This window comes from Pelobates fuscus, chromosome 9 (genome assembly GCF_036172605.1).
Source record: "Pelobates fuscus isolate aPelFus1 chromosome 9, aPelFus1.pri, whole genome shotgun sequence".
In the NCBI taxonomy this organism is placed as follows: Eukaryota; Metazoa; Chordata; class Amphibia; order Anura; family Pelobatidae; genus Pelobates; species Pelobates fuscus.
Genome location: NC_086325.1, coordinates 122,226,750 through 122,241,254, shown reverse-complemented (window position 1 = coordinate 122,241,254; position 14,505 = coordinate 122,226,750). Strand labels below are relative to the sequence as shown.

General features: G+C 37.6%; 1 protein-coding gene across 1 annotated transcript in view; it reads right to left on the bottom strand.

The window, feature by feature from the left end:
* LHX2 (LIM homeobox 2) overlaps positions 1-2,683 on the bottom strand; it is a 49,261-nt gene extending 46,578 nt beyond the window's left edge. Inside the window, exon 1 of the mRNA XM_063432349.1 lies at positions 2,572-2,683. The gene's annotated coding sequence lies outside the window, so the exon portion shown is untranslated. The remainder of the gene's footprint in view (positions 1-2,571) is intronic.
* Positions 2,684-14,505: the final 11,822 nt, after the last annotated feature.

Below are 14,505 nucleotides of genomic sequence, written 5' to 3'. Positions count from 1 at the left end.
CACAGAGAGAGATACTATCAGATATAGAGAGATATATTATTAGACACAGAGAGATATACTATCAGATACAGAGAGATATATTATCAGACACAGAGAGATATACTATCAGATATAGAGAGATACTATCAGATATAGAGAGATATATTATCAGACACAGAGAGATATACTATCAGATATAGAGAGATACTATCAGATATAGAGAGATATATTATCAGACACAGATAGATATACTATCAGATATAGAGAGATATATTATCAGACACAGAGAGAGATACTATCAGATACAGAGAGATATATTATCAGACACAGAGAGAGATACTATCAGATACAGAGAGATACTATCAGATATACAGAGATATATTATCAGATATACAGAGAATGATAATGGGAGACAGAGAGAGATACTATTTGATACAGAGAGATACTATCAGATACAGAGAGATATATTATCAGATATAGAGAGATATAATTCAGATACAGAGAATGATAACGGTTGACAGAGAGAGATACTAAGAGACACACACACATAGAGAGATAATGTGGGTTACAGAGAGAGACCTAGTTTGATGCCTACGTGCAGTGATTGGATCCCTGTTTTATCATAATAAACTGACTTATTGAGTTGCCATTTAAGCATTGCCCTGCCCATGCTCCCATACAATCACATACACAGAATGCCATTCAGGTTCCATGTAACTAAGTGTTGGGGCTCACTGGGGAATAAACCCTGAACGTGGGTCAATAAACATCGACCGATATAATGTTCAAAGGACTGCTGACAGGGGCAGAGTGACAATCTGGACACAGTAATTGCACTTCCTAAAATTAAATCATATCTGTAATATTATATATATATTACACACATTGTCAAACAAGCCCCATCTACAATTAATTCACACAAACATAAACAATAAATAAAAATATTTAATCCATCATATGTTCAGTATTCAGTGTTATTCTAGCAATGAATGAATCTTAACTATTTTCCACACATTATATACAAATAATTACATATACAGTATAGTATATAATTCACTCCCTTATAATCATTATCAACAAAAACCCGTACTTGTATCAGCATTTTCAATCAAACATAAATTGGAATGGAAAACGAGTCAGAGCCATATAATAATATACAGTTATTCTATATGATAATGCAATATTTAATCGTGCTCGCCAGTTTTAATTGTGGTGTCAGTAACATTTCCCAAATTGTGCTTCTGTTGATGTGTGATAGCATCATTAATTAGACAGGTATGTGTTTAATTACAGTGACTACAGCTGTATTACACTGGCGCACACACACACACACACACACACACACACACACTGAGGAGCTATAGCAGCAGATTATGGATTATAAAGTAATCACATAAACAGTTTATGCAATATTATTGTTATTATTATTATTATGCAAATACAGACATAGACTCCACTATAATCTTGTGAATTTTAATAGCTTGCTCCTATATGTGTTTTTAATGGTTTTCCCACTGAAATCTGCCCAAATTAAGGCTGAAAATCTCGGTGGCATCTGTTGGATCAGAGGCTTTCTTTCTGAGGGGCAGAATTTCCATGAGATGATATTGTAATATGATCTACTATGACAGAATGCATGACAGTTGTCCCGTAATTCACGGCCAGTCAGTCAATGGAGAGAAGGGAGATTTGGATAATTAGCATCTACTGGGCAGTCAATCAGGCGGGTAGGACACACTGAAGAAAACCCACAGAGGAGTTGGAAAACAAAAGGGGACTCAGCGAGCAAGGGATTAACTACTCTAAAGCGATCTAAATGCTTTTGTATCCAATGCTTTTGGGCTCCTGAAGATGCCCTGTGTCCCTCTATACACCCAGGAATCCCATTGAGGCAGGACCAGGGTTAAATCCCCTTTTCTTCTTCCATCCTTAGAGAATTTTAAATATATAGAACAATAAAAAGGCAGAAAAAAATAAAGAAAAATATATATAAAATACAAAATGTGCACGCACACACACACAGACACACCCACACACAGCAATATCATCTACCATACAACTCCTGCAAAGTTATATTTGCCAGTGTAAATGCCAACAGCAGAAAGAGGGCATGTCAGACCCCATGGTTCTAAAATTAAATATCAGCCGAGCTGAGCTGGACAATGCTGCTAGATGTTAGAAGCCAGACTGATTCAGCTGGAGAGTCAAGTGACAAGTACATATGTTAGGAAAGCAGATACATTGTGTTTACACGTACAGAATCATACATACGCATGCATTCCTTTATCAAGAGCTGGAAGAATTTATTAAAATAAATACAAAAATAATATGATGAAAAATTATCTCTGTTCAAATCAAATATGTATACGTGTACACACACACACACACACACACAGAAATATCACACACAAACACACACAGAATTATATACACACACATACACACACACACACACACACAGAGATAATTGTTAGAGATACACACAGCAAGAGGTTAGTCTTTGCTACACCCCCCTGTAGGTTTCAAGCATCCCTGCTTAGAGACTGAGACCCCCATCAGATAATGACAGCAGTGAAAGCCATGAGCTCTTACCTTGTTGGTGCACACTGTGTGGGGAGAGCAGACCTGGAAGATCTGGAATAGTGTTCACTGGGTGGGGAATGTTCATGTATATGCATAGGTACAGTAAGCATTTGAGAGAGACAGAGAGAGGGAGGAAGTGTGTGTGTGTGGATATAGGAGTCTGTTCTTTCACATGGTACAGTCTGAAGCAAATATCTCCACATAGCTGTGATACATGGGTTGGCACATCTTGAATTGGTTGCCAGCCCAGGTGCACTAAATGAGCATTGATGTATTTTTTAGGTATAGGTAAGCAGGAGGTTTACATTACAGAAGAAAGGTGTAAAAAGATATATTAATTGAGATTTACCCCATCGTTTCAATAAATAAACTTCCCGTGCAGAATAGAGTAAAAGATAAATAAATCTACATTCTACATAGACAACATTGGTAAAACAATTGTACATATCTCCAAAAAAAAAAACTAAACGTATAAAGCAAATAAAAAAAAAACCCTGCATTTCACGTCATTATAAGTGCAGATTTTAGTCAGTTCTCTTCAGTGCAACTTCATTCTGTTTTAATTAACCTTTAACCCATTAAGCACCAGCAGGGTGCACAGTCTGTATTCTAAATGCTTTAAAAGGAGAGATCGAATATAGGGATTCTTGCACGTATTTAATCTATATAGTAAGCATGGCAGATACTTATATACTTAATGAATCTTAAACATAGGCTTTGTTTAATATGCTAATCATGTCAAAAGTAATCTCTACACCTGAGATGTCTCGTATAAATGTATCTAAAAACAAATATGGATAATCCAAAACTTTAACTCCTACTTTAACTTTAACTCCTACCTTACTATGTGCCAAAGCAGGGGAAGGGGTTAATCAGATTTAGTCCACAGGGGGTTAATACACATATCACAGTCAATAACTATTTGTATCTTTAAACATTATTATTATCTGAATGTACCTATCCTGGTTAAATACTTTGTTATTATTATTATTATTATTAACCCCCTCCACGCTGTTTTTCTTCGCTGAGAGGTGGGGGGTGAATGATTCTTCATTTTTCAATGTAAAACATTGCCCGGGGGACATAATAAATATATATATATATATATATATATATATATATATATATATATATATATTTTATACTTTATAATGTAATTATAGTATATTTCTATGCACTGGATATTTTCATACCCATCCCATTTTATAGTTATGTAATATGGACATTCAGGAGTTAATGTACTAAACGCTGTATTAGTTTAAACGAATTCAGGCCAAAATAGCAGAGTGGGGAAATAACATTTACAAGACAGCCCTTTCCCCTAGTTTGATTATTATGGCTAAAAGTTTGCATTTTTATCTTTGCAATTTGCCACAATTCACTGTCAAGTGAATAAACCCCAGAGTTAGAATCCGGTAGAAACTGATCCTATTCAGCTTTAGACTCCAGTAGAAAGCTATCCATGTCATCTCACCGTTCTATACATGTAAATAAATAGCCAACAAGGGCAGTTTTAGAATCCTTCTTTTTTAGAATGCAAGACAAAAACATGCTAAACTATGAATAATTCCACTTACTGTGCTTTAAACTTTATGTGAAATAAAATAAAATAAGAAATAAAAAAATGATAGTAATAAAAAAAACACACGCACACAAAAGCTATACAAAAACACAACAACAACAATCTCCAGACCCTTTGATCCGTTTATTTTATGCTGGATAAATAAAGCGACATTTGGGAATATTTTAAAAGAAACGGCTCTATGTCCCCTGCATTGGAAAATAGGAGAAAATCCCAATCCCGCAGGGGAAAACTACATATCTTCCGACCCCCTCCCTTTATTTTAGAAAGAAGCAGCTAAATGCCAGAGGGAGGGGGTAGCTTCGTTTATAAATAATATTTAGAGCATGGATTGGACATTAGAAAATAACTACCTCCAGCGAAGTCTGGGTGATTAAAAGGATTAGAAGTAAATTGATAATAATAGGGGTTAGGTTATTAGATTTCAAAGAAAAAAGTCCACATCATTCATTAATATAGCCATTTCAATTATTTGGATTTGGAGCAGTAAATATCTTCAAACCTACACTATCTATCTATCTATCTATCTATCTATCTATCTATCTATCTATCTATCTATCTATCTATCTGTCTGTCTGTCTGTCTGTCTGTCTGTCTGTCTATACACACACACACACATATAAATTTAGAACTCTATCTATCTATCTATCTATCATCTATCTATCTATCTATCTATCTATCTATCTATTTATCTATCTATCTGTCTGTCTGTCTGTCTATCTATCTATCTATCTATCTGTCTGTCTGTCTGTCAATATACCCATTGATATATAGATGTACATATATAATTATTTTATATTTACATGTATTTACATGTATTATATTTACATGTATTATATGTATTATATATTTTTTTAATATATAGTTGTACATAATAAGGATCACCAAGAATTTTCAATAATTAAAGAAAATCTCCATATTTAACCCTTTATTTGTCATACGCTATAATAACTCATGTGTGGCCCTTCCTACGATACAGAGTTAAGGGATCACCGTGGAATTACCCCGGTGTGAAATATTTAAGTTATATTATTTCAAGCATCTAATTGCACTAATACAGTGACAGTGGCAGATACTATTTACTTTTCAAATATACTGCACTATTTTAATGATAGTGTCTGTTTTATTTATTACAAATGCAAAAACCTCTTAACTGTGATTTATTCGCTTAACAATAATGCATAATCTGTCAGTTCTTCATCTTAATTTGCAGGAAATGAAAGCTGTGGCTCTTACATTGCACTTAATTGCACTGGCAATGAAAAGAGCAGAGATGTTAATCAAAATAAATTGAAGATAAACAATAAAATCATTAAATCTTTGCTGCACTAACTGTAACTAATCAGGTTTGACTTGAAGAACAGACTGCAAATAATTAATCTGTAACTGAAGAGGGTCTCATTAAATAATGCCAGCATCAGGGTCCCCTACGCAAAAGACCAGAGACATGTACATACCCCCCTAAATAGAGAGTGGGTAGAAATCCAGAGTAACACTATCATTAACAAGCCATTGTGCTCTCTTTGTTGATAAAAAAAAAAAATCTATCAGCTACTTAAGGGCCTTATTCACTAAACAGTGTTTTTGGTGAACTAACAGTTGGAACAATTAGGCCAAATTAGATCAGTTGGAAAAATGATTCTGCCGTTTTTTTTCACAACTTAACTATTTTGCAATAGTTTTGCAATGACATTTCATTGGTCAGCTCACATGAATTCAGAGTTTAGGGAATGAGCCTTAACAGTAAGGTGATTTGGGGTGTTTAAAAAAAAAAAAAAAAAAATCAGTTCAGAAATGTTTTTTTCTTTTTTTTGTTTGTTTTATTATTATATATTAATTCCCAAGACAACACAATTCACTGTTTAGCAAATATGTCCCAATCTTTTTTGAATTGATTTTATTTTTAAATTCCATTTTTTTTTAAAGCTAGATTTTATTTGACAATTCTTTTTAACTCACCCCAAACCCCTATAAATATATATAAAAACAAACAGCCGGTAGTTAATCACATTCATTCAATAAAAATATAACTGAAGAAAATTAAAACTTAAGAACAAAATAGTAAAGTTAGAAACATCCTCCAACTCCCCTGTATTCACAATAAGCTATTTTGACCTAACTTTACCAAATCCTATTGACATGCAGATAGCACCATTTGTTACACATAATTAATACAGTTAATGTAAAATACAAAAAACAAAACAAAACAAAGCTATGAGGGGTAAGTATAACAATTGTGGCATTCACTTTCACTTTTTTGCCATTTTTCTGCAAATGCACATTTTCCCTAAAGAAAAAAACGGTTACACCGCCTTTATATATTCAGTATTTTTTTCTTTATTTTTTTTATGTGACAAAATAATCTTTCTTTCTGGATTTTCTTTTCTGTTTTCAGTTGTTTGCTCCTTTTTTACATTCCTGAGGATATTACAATTGATTACATTCACAAAATAAGAAGACAAATTAGTAATATGACTAGGCATATTACCTATTTGTGATTTTAGGGATTTTTTATGTTTCATAAAATTTACCACTACGACTGTAGCATAAAACTTGATTTAGAAAAAAAGGGACACTCTTGTGCCTCTTTTATTATACATTGACAGTGCCGCTATATAATACAATACAAAAGAGCCATAGTACAAAACTGTTGGAAAGAGCACAGGCAAATAAACATATTGGTGCAAATAGAAAACACAATTTTTTTTTTGCAAATTAAAAAATTGTGCCAGTTTTTATATATAACCCCCATGAGGTACTGTCCGGGTATTTCCTTATAAATTTATTGTTACATTACTAATTTTATGAAATATCCCAACCATATTGTGCAGCATTGTATATTGGTAAATGGAACATACCAGTAATTGTGAGGATGCTTAACTTACGCCACGACTTGATCATAGGATTTTTAATTACATAACTGCTGGAGTTATCAATTTTGGGTCATCCATTCACTACATGTTACAAATATATAACTGCAAATACTATTTATTTGATACCAGAAACAAAAACCCCACCAACAAAATAAATCAGAAAGGTTGAAGGTGTACAGTTTTGGAAATTATCCCATTGATTATCAACTATAACTTGTTTTAACTTTTTTTCAGGTGATGCTCCATTCTCTTTTAAATTTATATTACATATTTAGCCAATTGCATCACAGTCCAGTTCAGTCCAGGCATTGCCAGGGCACACAATGCAAATTAGGAATAACAAAATAAATATGCCTTCTCTATGCTGCCTGCTAAGTGCATAGGAAGGCACTGATAACAATGATTGATGGGGAGCCAAGATGAAGAGGTGTGGACTTCTATATTTCATTTCCATTTTTCTTACCTCGCAAGTACTTATTTGTTAAATACATGAGATTAGAAAACATAAAGCTTTAAAGGGATTCTATAGTGCCAGGAAAACAAACCAGTTTTCCTTGCACTAGAGAATCCTGGAGTGCCTCCCTCCCTCCCGCCCCCATCCCTCGGCGCTGAGTCAGGCTCCGCCTACACTCCTCTCCCGCCAACGTCCGCCAGTGGGGGAGACCTAATGCGCTGGCATGGCAATGGCCGCGCGTGCATTAGACCTGCCCATAGGAAAGCATTATTCAATTATTCAATGCTTTCCTATGGGAATTCCGGCGACGCTGGAGGTCCTCATGCATAGCGTGAGGACATCCAGCGTCGTTTAGACTACCAAAAGTCGTCTAAAAAGCCGGAAGTCCCTCTAGTGGCTGTCTGATAGACAGCCACTAGAGGAGGACTTAACCCTGCAAGGTAATTATTGCAGTTTATGTAAACTGCAATAATTACACTTGCAGGGTTAAGGGTGATGGGAGTTGGCACTCAGAAGGCTTCAATGAGCTGAAGTAGTCTGGGTGCCTACATTTAACATATTCCTGAGAGCTTTGCAAGGAGTTGATAGACTCACAAGTAATTTCAAGAAGGCAAATTTAAAGAGTGGTATGTTGTTTGTACTTATTGTTGTACAAATTGTAGTGAAATGTGCATCAGAAATGTAAAATTTGGGAAAAGCCAGCATTTTTTCCTAAGCAAATTCTATGTCACGTTTAATTTATGTACATAAAAAAATATATTGAGTGCCATTCACTAAGTCCTAATGTACTCCAGATCAGCAAAATTCAGTGAGAGTCATTGGATTGTCTGGTAAAAAAGCAAAAACAAATCAGCAGATAAGTGGACTGAAACCTATATAGAGCATATCATTTGCAGATTTCTCATAACTCGAAAAGTTACTGAAATTTATTCTCATCTGTTCCAGTAGGAGGCATGCTCTTTTTTTAAAATAAATTCATCTGCTTTTATATGGCACAACTACAAAATACGAACTGTTGGCGACTGGAGTTCAAGCAGCCATTGTGGAAATTGTTATAAAAAACATAAATGCATTCAAACAAACAGGGGTCCTTTGACCCTCTATTAACCAGATGAGATCCAAGGAACCAGTCTCTTCTACTCTCATACACCAGAACCCCTTAGACAGCATTGTGAGGCTTAAAAGAGTTTCTCCAAGCACCATGACAACTTTGCTGGTTTGAAGTGGTCATGGTGCTTGAAGTCTGTATGTGCAGCATTTTACAGATTTTAACCCCTCTGCTGCCAGTGGTGTGATTGCACCTTCACCAGCATCATTGGAACTTCATTTTTTAGCCCAGAAATAGGGTCTAGGCTGGTTAATATTAGTTCTGTGCATGTTTGTCATTGGAGCCTTCCTACAGGTGGATAAGGTCTAGAGGGCGCCTGTTTTCAGCACTTATAATGTACATTTTGGAGCTGAAGAGGGATGAGGAGAAATAAACACCAAGGGTTGTGGTCAATGTCCTCCGTAGTTCAATAAGTCTCATATGCTTCATAGAAGAACTGCTGGATTAGTTATAGAGGGTGAAAAAAACTACAGGACCAATTACAGTGGGTGTCTCAGTTCCTCCATTGTCTGTGGGTGAGTCTGGACAGGAAGTGGAAGGGATAATTTACCATCTGCCCTCTAACAGGCTCTCAAACAGGAGGTGCAGGGGCAGCATGCAGCAATAACTGTATAGCAGCTCCTACAGCTATACTGTATTTGTATCAATCATAGGAAGGTGACTGGACTACAGAAGATATAACAGATATTGCAAAAAAACATTTTAAACTGCACATGCACAAAACAACCCATTTCCTTAATGTTTTTCTTTGTCACAAATGTAAGCACTCAAAGCCTAAACCCTTTACCTCAATCATAGTTTAACACTGGGGTAGGGAGATAGGAAGAAATACATTGACCAAAACAATGTTTTCTACCCTCTTTAGATTTCTTTAAATTTTTTACATATAAGTTAGTACTCATTTTCAGTGCATTTCCGAGCTTTCTTATGCTCTGTGGAAGCAGCCCTTTTTAAATCCTCGTTGAGTAGAAGCAAAAATTATTCTACAAGTACAAGTGTATTCGGAACAAATTAAAATGGCTTATAGCATATTTTTCAGATGCCCATTTTTTTTGCACAATGTTAGAATTTGTGAAAGAGCACTAATTATCAGGTAACTGTACTTTAGATAGACGAGTGGTACTTTTGATCAGAGCTTAAAGATGGCCATGTCCAACTGACAGAACCATAGTTTAAAGGGACACTAAAGGCAACCAGACCACTTCATCTCAATGAAGTTCTGAGGGTGCAGTGCTCCTGTCTTTTTAGTCCTACAATCTAAACATTACTATTTTGTAGATAAGGCAATGCTTTGATTACAGGGCTAAACGCACCTCAGATGGCTGTCTTCCTGACAGCCACTAGAGGGTGCTTCCATGACAACATCTGAGTTATACACGAAAGAAGAAAGGACCACAGGCACTCCAAATTGAAACCGTATGCAGATTTATTAGGAAAAAATGCAACGCCAAGCAACGTTTCGACCAACAAAAAGGTCTTTTTGTTGGTCGAAACGTTGCTTGGCGTTGCATTTTTTCCTAATAAATCTGCATACGGTTTCAATTTGGAGTGCCTGTGGTCCTTTCTTCTTTCGTGTATAATTCTGGGATTGCTGGTCCTGATCCGGAGCACCCTTGGCCGCTGGGATTGAGTGCGGTTCCCACCATCTACTTTGCGTAACATCTGAGTTATGTGATGTTTAACAGATTCAGTGCTTCCTTATGAGAAACATTTGGCCGGCTTCACAGGACTCATAGGGCTGAAATGACGTACCACTTCTGCTGGGAGGCCGGGCTTATGGCTGTTGAGCGTGATGATGTAATGATGTCAGAGCGTGATGACATGTTTCGGCTTCATCAGATCAGGGATCTGACGTCATTACGTCATCACGCTCAACGGCCGTAAGCCCCGCCTCCCAGAAGAAGTGGTACGTGATTTCAGCCCTCTGAGTCCTGTGAAGCCGGCGCTTGACACAGGGACTGGTTTACACACTGTATGTTGGAGCGGAGAAGACATAAGAAGGGGACTTACCTGCCTTGTAACTGTTTTTATTCAGATTGTAAATAAAGGATTGCCTATATTCACCACCGCTTTAAGTCTGCATATGTTGCAAAAGATGCCATCACAGTTTAGAGCAGACTATATTGCTCTACCTTTGTGAGTGTTTCAGTTTATATTATTTTATTTTTTATATATATATATGTACATATTGCCCTCTGTGTTTGTTCTTTCCTTTTTCTTTTTGAGATTCTAATTGGAACGTTGACACAAGCAGAGTGGATACTCCTAAGTGAGTGAGAAAGGATTTTTGTCAATATTTGCACATTACACAAGAAGTGTGTTTTTCACAAGTGCACATTGTCACTTTGGATATATATCTTTGCACTAAAATTTTTAAACTATTTACACTTTTTATATGGTAATAATCGAAAGTATAGTCTTAAAGGCACAGGGCACTTTATGTTTGGTTTACGTGGTTATATGTGAGTGGAGCTTTTTCACAACATATAGTGCTGCTTATTTCTAATTATTAGTATTGTATTGTAATATCTGTTTTAGCGCCATATTATTACTTGGTTTTCTGTGTACACTTCCAGGGACATAAGCTGCAATAAATACCTTTGGGCGTTAATTCCACCTCTAGTAGCTGTCTACCAGACAGCCACTAGGGATACTTACGGTACGGGTGGCTAGGTGACTCATGTAAAACCCCATAGGAAAGCATTATACATGCTTTCCTATGGGGGAAATAGTAATTCATAAACTAATAGTCGCGCATGTGCATTAGGTCTCCCCCGCCGGCTGATGAGGAGAAGCCCAAACCAAAACCGAGGGACATACATCAGGTAAGTGACAGAATAGGTTTCTATACCACAGGGAGGAAGAGTGGGAGGGGAGCTGCAACGGAGGGGGGCAGTATAGTGTCAGTTTCCCTTTAAGGTTTGGGATCATTTCCTCCTCTCAGTGGGGATGGGTAGGCACTACCTCCCATACACATATATCTGCTTTAGTGGCAATCTCCCTATGGTAGTCACTGCAGAGATGGAAGGAGGCAGGTATAACCCAAAATGTTATCAGTATGTTATAAAACACGAGAAGAGATTGCACTGAAAAGGGTATATGCATTCCTGGACAGGTGGAACATGGAATGCGGATTACACCTGTCAGACAAAGGCTGGGTACAAGCCTTAAATGCACTGAAGGTAGTAACAAAATGCTACCACCATGTTGAGGCAAAAAATAATATTAATGGTACCTGGCCCCCATTCGCTTACACCAAATATATCGCCCGCTCCTAGCTTTTGTTGGAGATGTGATACACAAATAGGAACAAAACTACACATTTGGTGTGGACACCCCAAGATACGTGTGTTCTGGAAAGAGGTAGCAGATTAACTTCAGGCACTTCAAATCACGTAAGTCTTTAAAAATGATAAAAAAACAAAACCAGCTAAAAGCAGAGATGAAAGTAGTGACAAACTCCCCTGTCTCCAATTTTCATTTTTTTTTTTTTTATTTTTTTTATTTGTACAGCTAATACTGTTTCTCTAACTGATCCTGCACATTTTATTGACTTTTAAATTAAAGGCCAAACATCTACACCTCTGTTACAACAGTTTGCATTATTCATAGTCACAAGAAAACTAATTTCAATCAAATGATTTTGTAGACTCTGTAATTTACTCTGACACGGCTAAGTGGGAGCAATATTCTCTCAACTAGAGTGAAAAGAAGTGTTTATTTTTGCTCAGTTACTACTGGCATTTGAAGACGAAAATATATTTAATTGACGTGTTACACCTTTTTCCATCTGGAATATACTGATCTTGCCTGTACTGGTAATGCCAGGAGTCTTCTGTACTTTACTTTATTTAACCCTTTGCAGGTCATGTCAGGAGATTTTGGTTCCACATTACATATGTTTATTACATGTTGTAAACATCCAAAACATCACAGCGGAAACATAGCAACACAGAAAAGTTTCTGAATTCATAAGAAAGTAGTGGCCTTATAGCACCATTAAATATAATGATTAAAGACAAAAAATTGCTGGGGCACAATATGTTTTGTTTTTTGTTTAGTAGTGTAAGCTGTTGAATAAGTCTTGTAATTTTTTCGTTTGTTTGTTTCTGATTGATCTTACTTATTTATTAACAGTGATTTTATTGTCAATACAAGTTGCTGTATGCATCCTTAGTATATTAGATGCAGTTTGGAATGATGCCACTAGGGTAATGTTAGGGTTTCGGGAGACCAGGGTAAGGCTGGGAGGGGGGCTAAATTACGACATACTTGAGATTAGGCATGACAGAGCATTTACAGAGATCTGTGCATCCCTATGGGATACACACTTCTTCCTTTGACACAGTTGTCTCCAATAACAATCAGTGTGTGTTATGAATGTTATGAAAACTGTCTTATCTTACCCTCCGATCACTTAAAGAGGGACATCTTTCTTTCCCACTCATCATAGCCTGGTATGTAGGTGAGCTACTGGAAATATCCCATATCCATGAGTCAGTTGAGTAGTGGAGAATACTGAGATTATGTGCCACCAGCCCAAGCACAAACCATCACCAAAGGCCCTGCACTAATCCTGCATGCCTCATATCTGCAGAACTCAAACAGACATTCTACTAGTTTAATACAAAGATGAATTCCTCAATTGAAAGCTTGTTTGAGCAGGGACCAACTTTATCTTTGCCTGGTAAATTAATTGTTTGAATTCAGCCTAGCATGATTTGAATGTTGCAAAGATCTTATATCTTATTTTTAGAAAAACAGGAGTTATTTTTTTTTTATTCTTTATTTTTGTTGTGCGTGGTATAACAAAAGGCTTGTTCAGGGGGGGCGGAGCCAACTGAGCAACAGAGCGGACGCATCTTCTCGGAGCTCCGTCTCTGACTTACAGAAAATCGAGAATATATGGTGGAAATTGAGCCTAAAACCTTCCCACGCACCACCCTAACACGGGCTAATAGAACATGGGCAGGAAATCCAAAAAAGCAAAAGCCGAAAAAAGCCCCCACGGGAGGGATATTGGTGAGATGCTTTGGCTCTCGCAACAGGCCGCGTGGCCCAAAATGGCGCAGCACGACGACCTTTCATCATACTCATCGGAGGATTTCACCTCCGACATCCTAGAAGGGGCATCCTACAGGCCACCTCCAGATGCCAGACAGGTACCCCCAAAATCCGGAGACCCGGTCACCGCAGAGCAAATTAAAATTATGTTGGCGGAACTCCGTAAAGACTTGGCGGCCGATATGGCCCATTATAGGAAGGCCGTCGAAGGCGCCACGGAGAAAATTATCCAGTTGGAGGCCAGCTCAAACTCCCAGGACGCGAGGCTACAGGCACTCGAACAGACGACCACAGGCCTAGTCAAATGGCAAACCGCCACTAACAACAGGCTTGATACCATGGAGGACCAAAGAAGGCGGTGCAATCTGAAGCTGAGGGGGATACCGGAGTCTGTAGGCCTGGATGACTTACCTCACTACATTAGGCGCCTACTCGAAGCACTGCTACCGCCGAAGAGGGTGAAAGCTATGAAAATCGACGGCATGTTTCGGCTGCCGAAATCACCCCGAGCTCCAACAGCGGCGACGGCAGACCTCATACTGCGGTTCCAAACTCTGGCTGACAAGACCACGATTGCGACTGCACTGCGGGGCAAAACCCCTCTTAAGTTTGAAGGGACAACGTTGACGGCGTTCCCAGATCTGACCAGAAACACAATTGCCTGGCGAAAAGACCTACAACCCCTCTTGCATCTTCCTCGTGCTAAAGACATCCCATATAAATGGGGCACTCCTCGTGCTGTATCATTCACTCTCAACGGGAACATATACAAGGCGCAAGACAAGCTGGAGCTGGAAATCCACCTACGAGCAACAGGTATCTTTCAAGAAGCACCGGCGCCCAGACGGAGTATGGCCCACCT